Source organism: Canis lupus, chromosome 1 (genome assembly GCF_048164855.1).
Source record: "Canis lupus baileyi chromosome 1, mCanLup2.hap1, whole genome shotgun sequence".
Classification (NCBI taxonomy): Eukaryota; Metazoa; Chordata; class Mammalia; order Carnivora; family Canidae; genus Canis; species Canis lupus.
The window spans coordinates 21,910,674-21,921,901 of record NC_132838.1 but is presented as its reverse complement, the minus strand read 5'-3'; the positions used below and the strand labels follow the sequence as shown (position 1 = coordinate 21,921,901).

The following is an 11,228-nucleotide window of genomic DNA, read 5'->3' as shown; positions in this document are numbered from 1 at the left end:
TTTTTGCATCTTCTTATTTTTGGAGATGAGATTAAGGATGTCATACCCAAATCAAATGTATACAATCACTAAATCTATAGGTGTTCTCTTTTTCCCAGGTTTCTAGAACACATCAAAGTATACCTCAGCACTGATTTAGAAGAGTCCTGTTCTCAGGTTTATAACCTTGCAGATATAATCTAGTTGCAGATATAATCTAAAGAAAAGACAATAAAAATGAAGTATACAAATGTGAATAAAGAGTAATGTAAAGATACCTTCCTTTAGGTAAGAAGTTTTAATTTAGTTTTAGATTTCTTGAAATTTGAAAATTCCCTAACCAAGGATTTTTAACAGGGAGTTTGGGGTTATCAAAAACAGTAATTTGGAGCAAGAGCCTCAAAAGTTATTTATATGCAAATATTTAGTACTCTAGGTCAAGGATTATGAATTCTCTACATGTTGCATACTGGTAAGGTTGTTAAACTGATAAAGTATATTACTTTAGATAATATATTTAAATTTTTTTCTAAGAATCCTTGTATTTCAGCTGAAATTATTAAACAGAAAGTTTTTTTTTTTTTTTTTTTTTTTTAAAGGTTAAGAGTAAAACAATTTTGGCCAGTTTAAAAATAGAAAAGTGGAAGTGGCAGTTTCTGAAATGAGGATGCAGAGGTATTATTACAGCCTTGTCACTCATCCTGTGGCTTTAAATTACCTTTTCAACATCTTTGTGCCTTTGCATTCTGACAGGTTACCTTTTATTTTCCATCTCCTTTTAATCCTTATTATTTTCCTTTGGAATTCCACAGATTAACTATAGTGTTTGGAGATGTGAATTTCCTTTTTTCCTAAGTATATATACTGGCTTCCACTTTCTTTCAATTCATGTTAGTTCTGTAAGATATTTGACTACTGGTTCCTCAGATACTGCTTTTCTGTTCTTCTAGGACTCTGCACAAATGATGGACTTTCTTATTCCATCCTTCATATCCCTTGATCACATCGTTCTCGGCATCTTGTTTATCTGCTGCATTTTGGTTAATTTCATCAGCTCTGTTCTTGTTCATTAATTTGTTTTTCAGCACTATCCAATCTACTGTTTATTTTTTATTTTTAAAAATATTTTATGTATTTATTCATGACAAACGCACAGAGAGAGGCAGAGACACAGGCAGAGGGAGAAGCAGGCTCCATGCAGGGAGCCCAATGTGGGACTCGATCCCGGGATTCCAGGATCAGGCCCTGGGCTGAAGGCGGCGCTAAACTGCTGGGCCACCAGGGCTGCCCCTGATCTACTGTTTAAAACACTAATGATGCTTTTAATAATTATATTTTCATTTCATTTTTTTTCTGATCTTCCCATTTATTCATTATAGCCTCTTCTAAGTCTGTTTCTAATTTTTAAAAACTCATTCTGTTTTTGATCATTTTAATATTTTCAGTCTTTGTAAGTCTGTTTTTGGATATTGTTGTGTGCCATTTTAGCCTGTTTTCTTGAGTGTGTTGCTGAGCTTAGTTTGTGGGAAGACAAAGGACCTAATCTGTGCATGCTTCCCTTCAGATATGATTTGCATCTGCTTCCAGTGAGTCAGTATAAACTCATTTGGTACCACTGGAGCCCCTTGAAGGGTCCTTCCTGTAGGCAGTTGTCTTAGTTTGTCTTATTTTCAGCTTCCCGACCTTGCTCCTGTCCCAAAGTTTTGTTTCCAGAGGTCAATTGCTGGCTGCTGTCAGCATTTGCAGTCAGGGTGAACCCCGCCTTTCAAGTTTGCTTTTTGCCTGATACCTTCTGATGCTTTCCTGCTTGTTTCAGCTCAATTTTTGCCCCTTTGATTGTAGGGGATTGGGGCCTGGAGATTTCCTTTGTTCAACCAACAATGAATTAAAAAGTCTTTTTTCTCTAGAATCTAGTGTTTTGTATTGGAGGAATTCTTTTTTTAGAATTTTATTTATTTAAATGAGAAAGGGAGAGCACAAAGCAGGGGAGCAGCAGAGGGAGAGGGAAAAGCAGACTCCTTGCTGAGCAGGGAGCCTGATATGGGACTCGATTCCAGGACCCTGGGATCATGACCTGAGTTGAAGGCAGATGTTCAACCCACTGAGTCACCCAGGTGCCCCACTATTAGAGGAACTTTTTTTTTCTTGGTTATTTTAAACAATTTTTATATGTACTTTTTAATTGGAGTTCAATTTGCCAACATATAGTATAAACAATCCAATCATGAAATGGGCAAAAGACATGAACAGAAATGTCACCAAAGAAGACACACACATGGCCAACAAGCACATGAGAAAATGCCCCGTATCACTGGCCATCAGGGACATACAAATCAAAAGCACCATGAGATCCCACCTCACCCCAGTGAGAATGGGGAAAATTAACAAGACAGGAAGCCACAAATGTTGGAGAGGATGTGGAGCAAGGGGAACCCTTCTGCACTGTTGGTGGGAATGTGAACTGGTGCAGCCACTCTGGAAAACTGTGTGGAGGTTCCTCAAAGAGTTAAAAGTAGACCTGCCCTACGACCCAGCAATTGCCCTGCTGGGGATTTACCCCAAAGATACAGATGCAGGGAAACGCCAGGACACCTGCACCCTGATGTTCACAGCAGCAATGTCCACAATAGCCACACTGTGGGAGGAGCCTCGGTGTCCATCAACAGATGATGGATAAAGAAGATGCAGTCTATATATACAATTGGAGGAACTCTTAAGAGTATTTGTCCTACCATAGTGCAAAAGTGCAAATCTGGTGGGATTCATTTTTTCCATATTTTCTACTTTTTTCTCTTTTTCTATGCTATACTTCTTTTTCATCCTTTTTTGGATTACTTGAATTTTCAAGATATATTTTCCCTTGACTGATTTAAAATGTAAACATTTTAAGTACTTCTGATTACCCTTTTAATATGCGTGGGTGCTTGTTTGGCTGAGGTCATGATATCCGGGTCCTAGGATCAAGCCGGCAGTTGGCTCCCTGCTCAGTAGAGAGTCTGCTTTTCCCCCTGCCCCTCCCTCTGCCCCTTTCCCTGCGCATGTGCTCTCTCTCTCAAATAAAATCTTCAAAAAAAAATTTAACATGCCTAACATCCAAAAATAGCAAACATATGTGCTTTCTTTCTAAACAACATAAAGATGTTAAAATATGTTAATTTTAATCAATTCCTCTACTTCATTAGCCTCCAAATTGGATATTATTGGTATTTTATAGAGTTAATGTTTAGGTTTGCACACAGGATTATCTTTTTCTTTTTTTAACTTGCATCTCAGGCATTCATTCCTTCAAAGTAGAATTCACTTTCTAAAATTGTGTCTTTAAAACTGGATTTTGAACTGACTTCTTTGGGCTGTTTTGAGAGGTTCACTTTTATCTTTGGAGATCTGCAGTTCTTATTATATGTCTAGCTACAGATTTCTTATGTTTGGGATTTAGTTGCTTTCTGAATCTGCAGATTTATGTCTTCATCAAATCTGGATTAATTTCAATATTTAAAAACATTTTATCGTGAAATTTACATACAGAAAAGTGCATACATAAGTTAATGGGTAATTATAAGCAACAACTGTTTAACTTGGTCGAGAAATAAAACATATCAAGTGATCAGGAAGTCCAGAGGGTTTTTTTGTTTGTTTTTGGTTATGTAACTGAACTCAAGGGGTTCCCTGTTGGGGGTACACCACATTGAACACAGCGCAAGGGAATGTTGAAAGCAAAGAACTCTTTATTGCTTGTCACAAGTAAGAGGACAGGGAATTAGCTCACAAGGAACTGTCTCACCATGCCACTAGTGCAGGAAGCTTTTATTCAGTGTAAGGGTGGGAGGAGGGAGCTTCCGAAGGCACTTTTGTTTGAATTGCGCAAGCCTAGCATGTCAAGAGGCTAATGCATACATCATGTGTTCAAAAAAAGGCAGAAAACTCCACCCATAGAAGGAGATCTTATTATCATAATGAGATAAAGGTACTTCAGGACAACTCCAGAGGGCTTCTGCCCTGCTCCAGCTCCAGTCCAGCCCAACTAGCTTAGATAGGGAGCTCCCAGGGGACGGATAACCTAGCAAGACACCTAGCAAGCTATCAGGCCAAACACCTGGTTGAGCTTCTACTTGGCTGGAACTATGGGTTCTGCAAAACAAAACCCGGTTCCTTCCCTACTTTTGTGCCTTCCCCCTCCTCCCTTCTGCTGCCAACATTCAGGCCTCTTCTTTGGGTAACTCTGTTGTATCCTAGCTAACAGTTGTTTTCTTGTTAAAATTAGATACAATTGGCATAACATTATTTCAGGTGTACAATATAATTATTTGGTACTTGTATATATATTGCAAAATGATCACCATAGTAAGTCTAGTATCTGTCACCATTCATAGTTAAAATTTTTTTTTCCTTGTGATGAGAACTTTTAAGATCTTAGGAAACCCAGAGTTTTTCTTAGGATTTCAGTATGTTGGGAAGGTTTAGGAAATTATTGACCTTGTGGTTAAAATCAGTCTCCGGGTCCCCAGGGCCCCTCCCCTCCCTGAATGTCAGGATGGTTCTAAGTCTCAACATTCTAATCATGTGGTGATCTTTCTGGTCTGGACCACTGCATCCTAAGCCTGCTTCCTGTTGGCATAGGTATCTGGGGCTCCTCATGAGTCACATCATTTAGCATACTCTATGTTGAGTAAAAAAGACACTTAGATTACTTGGGAAATTCTAAGGGTTTTAGGAGCTCCATGCCAGGAACCCCGGACAAAAGCCACATAAATTCTACTGCAGAATATTTTGAAATAAGTTTTGAGATGTTTTATGGCCCCAAATGTGCCCTACCTTAGTAGATGTTCTGTGTACACTTGAATGTGTGTTTTGCTGTTGGATGGAATATTGTATAAATATCAATGAGCTTTATTTTGTTAGTGTTCAAGTCTTCTGTATCCTGATTTTTTATTGTCTATTAATTATTGAGAGAAGAGTATTCAAATCTCCAACTATAATTATAAATATCTTTTTCTCCTTGCAGTTTATCAATTTTTGTTTCATGTTTTTTTTTATTTTAATATATTTTAAAAATTCTATTTAAATTCAGTTTGCCAACATACAGTATGATACCCAATGCTCATCTCATTGCATCATGTTATTTGAAGATATATTTAGGGCTATCATGTTTTGATGAATTGGCCCCTTTATCATTCTGAAATGACCTTCTTTAACCCTGATAAATTCTTTGCTCTGGAAGCCAGTTTCCTGATAAAAGCCACTATAGTTTTTGTTTTTGTTTTTAAAGTAATGTTAGACTAGTGCCATTTCCCATCCTTTTAACCTATTTGTTTATGTAAAAAATGATGTTTTGTGGGGGCTATACAACTGAATGCTTTTTAATTCAGTCTGATATCTTTACCTTTTTTTAAGATTTTATTTACTCATGAGAGACACACACACACAGAGAGAGAAAGAGAGAGAGGCAGAGACACAGGCAAAGGGAGAAGCAGGCTCCATGCAGGGAGCCTGATGTAGGACTCGATCCCAGGACTCCAGGATCACACCCTAGGCCGAAGACAGATGCTCAACTGCTGAGCCATCCAGGCGTCCCGGTATCTTTGCCTTTTAAGTGAGGTTTTTGATTTATATGGTGACTGATACAGTTTTGTTTAAATATACCAGTCCACTATTTCTGTTTTTTTCCCTGTGTTCCTTGCCCCTTCCCTCCCCATTTTTCTCTTCAGGCTTTTACTGGGATTATTATTATTTTTTTTAATAATTATTTTATCTCCTTTATTGGCTTGTTACCTGTAACTCTTTGCTTTGCTGTCTTGGTGGTTGCTTTAGGGTTGATACTAAACATCTCTAACTACTACTTTATGTTTAGGGCCCTTACACTAATATACTTCCATTTCTCCCCAATCAGCCTTTGTGCTTTTTTTATCATACATTTTACTGCTCCATACATTGTAACCCCAGAGTAGATTTTTAATTATTTTTATTTTTGCTTTATACAAATTTTAAAGATTTTGTCTTAATGTGCATGTGGGTGGGGAGAGGGACAGTGGGGGATGGAGAAGGAAAGGGAGAGAAACTCAAGCAGACTCCACACAGCATGGCACCCAACACTTGGCTCAATCTCACAATCCTGAGCTCATGACCCGAGCTGAAATCAAGAGTTGAACACTTAGCCAACTTAACCACCCAGATGCCCCTATAAAATCAAATTTTAAAGAGATTTAAAAATAGGGAGAAAAATGCTGTTAAATATACCCACATTTCTAGTCTCATTTCTTTGTGTAGATCCATATTTCCATCTGGTATCTTTTTTTTTTTTTTCTGCCTGTTAGACTTTCTTTAACATATTTTTGTAGTATAAATCTGCTGGACATGAATTCTTTCAGCATTCTTTTGGCTTATGTCTTATGTCTTAGGTCTTTATATTTTGAAGATAGTTTTGCTGGGCATAGAATTCTAAATTGTGTGGGTTCTTTTGTGTTTTTTTCCCCATATTTTTTTGTTTTTCTTTTCGTTTTGTTTTGTTTTGATGGGGGAGGTTAGGGGTCTGCTTGCCTTTAAGGTTTTCTCTTTATAACTGGTTTTAAGAAATTTGATGATATTCTTTGGTATAGTTTTATTCATATTTATTGTGCTAAGTATTTGTCAAGCTTCTGGAATCTCTTATAGTTTTCATCAAATTTGGAAAAATTTCAGCCATTGCTTATTCAAATATTTTTATACCCCCTACTGTCTTCTTTGGGGACTTGAATAAGATATTTCTAGGGTGCTTCAAGTTGTCTCCTAGCTCACTGATGCTCAGTTATTTTTTTGTCTTTTCTATCTCTCTGTTATCTTTTAGATAGGTTTCATTGCTCTGTCTTCAAGGTCACTATTTCTTCCATAATAATTTGTCTGCTGTTACTTCTATTCATTATGGTTTTCATGTCAGACATTTTATTTCATTGGATATCTGATTTGGGTTGTTTTTGTATCTTCCATGTCTCTACTGTGGAATACTTATAATATTAACTAAAAATGTTTTAAGGTTTTTCTACTAACTGATATCTGTGTCACTTCTGCAACTATTTCTGTTCATTTGCTTTTCTCCTCATTGTGGGTCATATTTTTCTGCTGTGTGCTGCTTGGTTATTTTTTTTTTTTTAATGAAGTCTTTAAGATTTTATCTATTTATTAGAGAAAGCAGAAGCAGAAGGGAAGGGCAGAGAGAGAGGGAGAAGCAGACTCCCTGCTAAGCAGGAAGCCTGACCCGGGGCTCAATGCCAGGACCCTGAGATCATGACCTGAGCTATCCAGGCACCCCATAAAATGTTTTGCAGTAGTTGTGAATTTTGCCATGTTGCATAATGGGTGTTTTGTTTTTCTGTGAATATTCACGAGTTTGGTTCTTAGTCACTTTAATGGCTTATTTTATTATGCAAAACCAGAGCAGCATTTAGTCTAGGGACAATTTACCCCACTCTGAAGCAAAATCCTTTTGAGGATTGTATTATATGTCCTGTGATTTGTAAGGTTTTCTGCTTGGACTGGTCATAACATAAAATATCTCTGGTCCTGTGTGGATTCAGGAGATAGCTCCCTCTGCTTTTTTCAGGTGGTCCCTTCCCCTATGTTGGGTAATTCCTTCACATGCATGTACTAATCAGTACTCAGCTGAAGATTCAAAAGGTATTCTCTCTCTAGTACTCTGCTCTCTGAACTCTAGTCATCTTGGTGCCTCTAGACTCCTGGCTTTCTCTCCTTAGTTCACAGAAGACTGCTAGGTTTTCTCTGGCTTCTCTCTTCCAAAACTCCATCTTGGAAACTCCTTCAGAGAAGTAAGCTAGGGAAATTGTCAGGCCTCATTTGCAGACTTTACATTTTTGCTGTTTATATATATATATAAATTTAACATTTATATTATTTAATAAACATTTATATATAAAGTATTTATATTAAATATATGTATATATATATTTTAAGATTTTATTTATTCATGAGATACACAGAGACCTAGGCAAAGAGAGAAGCAGGTTCCATGCAGGGAGCCTGATGTCAGACTTGATCCTGGGACTCCAGTATCACACCCTGGGCTGAGAGTGGAGCTTCACTGCTGAGCCATCCAGGTGTCCCTATGTGTGTGTGTGTGTGTGTGTGTGTGTGTGTGTGTGTGTATTTAGAGATCACTGGGACAAGAATTTCTTGTTCTCTAAATGTTTCTATAGTATCCTTTGTTTCTTGGATACAGTATTTTATTATCTAAAATTGTTACTAATAGAAATGCCCAAGATTTCATCATACTAAAAAATCTCTCTTGAAGTTTATTTTGTTTGTTTCATTAAAAGTACAGGACTAGGGACGCCTGGGTGGTTCAGCAGTTGAGCAGTTGAGTGTCTGCCTTCGACTCAGGGCATGGCAGTTAGATGGAAAACACCACAATTTTTGAAAGGTGAAAAATGCAGTATCTTTAAAAAAATTTACATGATGAAGGTGACATGGAGGCCTGCCGTTTTGACTATTTTCTGCTGACAAGGCTGTGCAAACACGAGTCATTTTTGTAATGATATTGCTCAGTCTGTTCTCCAGTTTTCTGGAGAGAGAATTGTTATGGAGTTGGTGACTGGACTGTTTGTTCCAGTGCCCAGTCACTAATTCATAGATGTCAAGAAGTATTTGTGGGAGTCAAAGTAGGGATTTCCTGGTGTTTGAATTACAGCTGTAATATGTGTTCTTGCATGTAGTAGTGCCAATGTAGACTTAGAGGTAGTAGTCCTTCTGGCTGGATGCCTCCATGGTGTTCTGGGAGACACCCCTTGGCCGAGAACCTGCCCATCTAACTTTTCCAACAGTGTTCTAAGTTCCAAGTTAGCTGTATTAAATCCATCCCTTTTTACTTAAAATACCTAGATTGTTTCTTTTCTGTCCTGCTCCTAGAGTGATACAAAGTTTTATTTCACTTTCTTAAAAACTACTTGAGCCTTTTCTTACACTCTGTATTAAACCAGTTTATTAGTCCTGTCTTTATTTTACTTATTTTAAACATAGTCCTATTGATTCTGGATTAGGTAATACAAATGTTTGAATTCTTGGGTGGAGGACTCGGATTCTTATTTATTCTTTGTTCTGATGACTTTTTCATGCTGGTCTTTTTTCTCAGGTATTCTATAATTTTGGATTGTGGATGCATACTTGTTCGGCTTTATTTGTGGGGCTCCTATAGAGTCTGGGTACAGGTGTGTCCCTCCCAAAAATATTCACGCTTGCTTCTGCCAGCCTTTGGGAAACCATAACCTTGGACCACCTTAATTTCTCATCTGTAGAATAAAACCCTAGATTTGGGCAGACTGTGGGGATGGTTTTGCAAAGGATACTTTTACCTTCTCCCCTCAGCCAATCCATTTGTCTTTTGATTTATGGTCAGATTATTTTTTTCTAATTCACCATTTTACTGAAAGGATCATCCTTCGAGATTCCTGGGCCATCTTATCCCAGTTACCTTACTTGGATGAGTCCAAGGTTTTGTCCTTTGTCTATAAACTTTGATTGATTTATTTTGTTTACTTATTTGTCACATTTCTCCCTTTGGCATACTCTTTCCACTTGTAAATGATTGAGTTGTGTGGAATTCACTCTCTTATCTCATAGTATCATAGTATTACCTGTTCTTTCTTTTTTTTTTTTTTTTTGGAACAAAGAGCTATTAACAATATTGTCTTTCAAAGAGTTCTGCTTTTGATATGTACAGGTAAGGCTTTCATAATTTGGTGATATTTGAATATCTTTTCTTTCCTGAATTATATTTATTATATATTAGATATATTAAAATTTAAAGTATTGAAAAAATATTTCTAAAACATGCTAAAGTACTTTGAGAAAACTGTTAACTTCTTTGAAATGTTGTTTTGGTCTGGAAGATAGAACTTCTGTAGAGAGTTTAGGCAAGAATTTTTAATGTAGTAAATTAGATGCTTACCAAATTTATTGCATTGCTGACACAGTGGGTTCTGGGCTTGGCCTCCAGAAACACATCTGAGGACTAGATAGAACCAATCCACCAGGTAAGCTTTCTGATTTGAAGCCATTGGTGATACTATGAATTCAAGGAGCTGAAATTAACATGCTGTCACCACTGCCGGTGCTTGACATCTGGAAAGCTATAGAACAGTTATCTACAGTTGTGTCCTAGTGATCAGGAACAAGAAACCAAGAAGATGCTGCTGCCTCGGTCATTGATGCACCCACCTCTTGACACAGAAGAATCTGGCAGGTGGACACTGGAACACAGAAGAAAAGCCTCACTTTTCCTTGTTCTTGCTGGCCAGCAGAAACAACAAAAAAATAGGAAAAATGGCCTCTGCCTCATTCAGCTCTCATAAGACTTCATTCAATGGGTGTAACCTAATTTGCAACCAAAGACTAGGTGTAATCAACTCCTGGGATGCTGTTTTTTTAGCTTTCCATCCTTTTTAGTTAGAAGCAAGGTGGAATGAAGGTGAGCAAGCCAGTTCACAGAATTGTCCATTACAGATGTGTATGTCTATGTGTTCATGTGAATATGTATGTATATAATATATATAATATGCATATACATAGTTACATAATTACATATAATTATATAAGTACAGATATAGGTATATTTACATATAATTATATAAGTACTATATACATATGTAATGTATATATGAATTTATAAATGAATTATATAATTACTACTGGATATATAATTATATATAATATGTCATGTAAATATATAACTATTATACAAATCACTATTAAATTTTTTAAAGTTATTACAATATGTTTGTGTTATAGTGGCAATTTTTTAATGTCATATTACAAACGTACTGTGATGAAATTCATCCTGGAGTTGATTTATCTAAACCAAGCTTACATGGATGCAGATATATTGTAGGTAGAAAAACTTGAGAAGTTGATAGAATATTTAATCTTTAGATTTAGCTAGATTGTAGTATTCTAAGTGTCATCAACCTTTTTTGATATAACACCCTAGCAGTAAAAAGAATGGAGAGCCATACACTCCCAGTATTTGTATTATTTAACTAGGGATACAATAATTTAGCTTTAGTTTTGGTATTTGGCCAAATTCAGTTATTTTGTTTTGGGACAATTGAATAATCAGCTACTTTAGCACCATTTGTGGCTTTACTGAAATTGTGCATGAAATTACCACATGATTATATAGGTTGCCAATCATATCTAAGCAGTGTTAATGATTCTAGTCATAAAAATAAGTCATATTTAGATTTATTATTAGCATCTGAGTATTCGAT

The 11,228-nt window shown here is 36.6% G+C and overlaps 1 long non-coding RNA gene across 3 annotated transcripts in view; it reads right to left on the bottom strand.

The window, feature by feature from the left end:
• LOC140631665 (uncharacterized) overlaps positions 1-10,385 on the bottom strand; it is a 51,584-nt gene extending 41,199 nt beyond the window's left edge. The window contains exons 1-2 of one of the 3 annotated variants that reach the window (XR_012029187.1): positions 9,911-10,385; positions 124-196 (exon numbers count right to left, since the gene is read on the bottom strand). This is a non-coding gene — a long non-coding RNA (uncharacterized lncRNA). The remainder of the gene's footprint in view (positions 1-123; positions 197-9,910) is intronic. The other 2 variants (XR_012029185.1, XR_012029186.1) reach the window with 2 other exon arrangements.
• Between the last annotated feature and the right edge of the window lie 843 nt (positions 10,386-11,228).